This window comes from Arachis duranensis, chromosome 1, assembly GCF_000817695.3.
Source record: "Arachis duranensis cultivar V14167 chromosome 1, aradu.V14167.gnm2.J7QH, whole genome shotgun sequence".
Classification (NCBI taxonomy): Eukaryota; Viridiplantae; Streptophyta; class Magnoliopsida; order Fabales; family Fabaceae; genus Arachis; species Arachis duranensis.
The window spans coordinates 45,588,418-45,590,774 of record NC_029772.3 but is presented as its reverse complement, the minus strand read 5'-3'; the positions used below and the strand labels follow the sequence as shown (position 1 = coordinate 45,590,774).

The following is a 2,357-nucleotide window of genomic DNA, read 5'->3' as shown; positions in this document are numbered from 1 at the left end:
TAGCGTTTAAACGCCAGTAAGCCCTTCCTCCAGGGTGTGCTTTTTCTTCTGCTGTTTTTGATCCTGTTTTTAATTTTAATATTTATTTTGTGACTCCACATGATCATGAACCTAATAAAACATAAAAGAACAATAAAAGAATAATAAAATAAGATAAATAAAAATTGGGTTGCCTCCCAATAAGCGCTCCTTTAATGTCACTAGCTTGACAATGGGCTCTCATGGAGCCTCAAAGGAGATCAGGTCAATGTTGTAGACTCCCAACACCAAACTTAGAGTTTGAATGTGGGGATTCAACACCAAACTTAGAGTTTGGCTGTGGCCTCCCAACACCAAACTTAGAGTTTGATTGTGGGGGCTCTATTTGACTCTGTACTGAGAGAAGCTTTTCATGCTTCCTCTCCATTGTTAAAGAAGAACACCCTTGGGTCTTAAACACAAGGTAGTCCCCATTCAATTGAAGGACTAATTCTGCTCTATTAACATCTATCACAGCTTCTGCTGTGGTTATGAAAGGTCTTCCAAGGATGATGCATTCATCCTCCTCCTTCCTAGTGTCTAAGATTATGAAATCAGCAGGGATGTAAAGGCCTTCAACCTTTACCAACACGTCCTCTACCATTCCATAAGCTTGTCTTACTAACTTGTCTTCTATTTGCAATGAGAATATGGTAGGCTGTACCTCAATGATCCCCAGCTTCTCCATTACAGAGAGTAGCATAAGATTTATGCTTGATCCTAGTTCACACAGAGCCTTTTCAAAGGTCATGGTGCCTATGGTACAGGGTATTAAGAATTTACCAGGATCTTGTTTCTTTTGAGGTAAAGTTTGCTGAACCCATGTATCTAGTTCACCAATGAGCAAGGGAGGTTCACCTTCCGAAGTCTCATTACCAAACAACTTGGCATTTAGCTTCATGATAGCTCCTAGATATTGAGCAACTTGCTCTCCAGTTACATCTTCATCCTCTTCAAAGGAAGAATAGTTTTCAGAGCTCATGAATGGCAGAAGGAGGTTTAATGGGATCTCTATGGTCTCTATATGACCTTCAGATTCCTTTAAGTCCTCAATAAAGAACTCCTTCTTGCTTGAGAGACATCCCCTGAGGTCTTCCTCATTGGGATTCACGTCCTCTCCTTCCTCTCTAGGTTCGGCCATGTTGATTATGTCAATGGCCTTGCACTCTCTTTTTGGATTCTCTTCAGTATTGCTTGGGAGAGTACTAGGAGGAGTTTCAGTGACTTTCTTACTCATCTGCCTCACTTGTGTCTCCAAATTTTTGATGGAGGACCTTGTTTCACTCATGAAGCTTAAAGTGGCTTTAGACAGACCAGAGATTATATTTGCTAAGTTAGAGGTGCTCTGCTCAGAATTCTCTGTCTGTTGCTGAGAAGATGATGGAAAAAGCTTGCTATTGCTAAACCTGTTTCTTCCACCATTATTAAAGCCTTGTTGAGGCTTTTGTTGATCCTTCCATGAGAAATTTGGATGATTTCTCTATGAGGGGTTATAGGTGTTGCCAAAGGCTTCCCTCATGTAATTTACCTCTGCTATTGCAGGGTTTTTAGGATCATAAGCATCTTCTTCAGAAGATGCCTCTTTAGTGCTGTTGGATGCATTTTGCCATCCATTCAGAAGTGTACATGAATTGGTTATTTACAACTATTTCAATAAGTTCCTGAGCTTCTGCAGGCGTTTTCTTTAGGTGAATGGATCCACCTGCAGAATGATCTAGTGACATCTGACAGAACTCAGACAGACCATAATAGAATATATCTACCATGGTCCACTCTGAAAACATGTCAGAAGGACATTTTTTGGTCATCTGCTTGTATCTTTCCCAAGCTTCATAGAGGGATTCACCATCTTTTTGCTTGAAGGTCTGAACATCTACTCTAAGCTTGCTCAGCTTTTGAGGAGGAAAGAATTTAACCAAGGAGGCCGTGACCAGCTTATCCCAAGAGTCCATGCTATCCTTAGGTTGTGAGTCCAACCATGTTCTAGCTCTGTCTCTTACAGCAAAATGGAAAAGCATGAGCCTGTAGACTTCAGGATCTACTCCATTAGTCTTAACAGTCTCACAGATCTGCAAGAACTCAGTTAAAAACTGGTAGGGATCTTCTGATGGAAGTCTATGAAACTTGCAGTTTTGTTGCATTAGAGCAACTAGTTGAGGTTTTAGCTCAAAATTTTTTGCTCCAATGGCAGGAATTGAGATGCTTCTTCCATCAAACTTGGAAGTAGGTGTAGTATAATCACCAAGCATCCTCCTTGCATTATTGTTGTTGGGTTCGGCTACCATATCCTTTTCTTGTTCGAAAATTTCAGTAAGATTATCTCTGGATTATTGTAATTT

General features: G+C 40.4%; 1 non-coding gene across 1 annotated transcript; it reads left to right on the top strand.

The window, feature by feature from the left end:
• Positions 1–1,800: 1,800 nt before the first annotated feature.
• LOC127742798 (small nucleolar RNA R71) lies at positions 1,801–1,904 on the top strand. Its single transcript, XR_008004196.1, has one exon. It is a non-coding gene; the product is annotated as a small nucleolar RNA R71 (small nucleolar RNA).
• Positions 1,905–2,357: the final 453 nt, after the last annotated feature.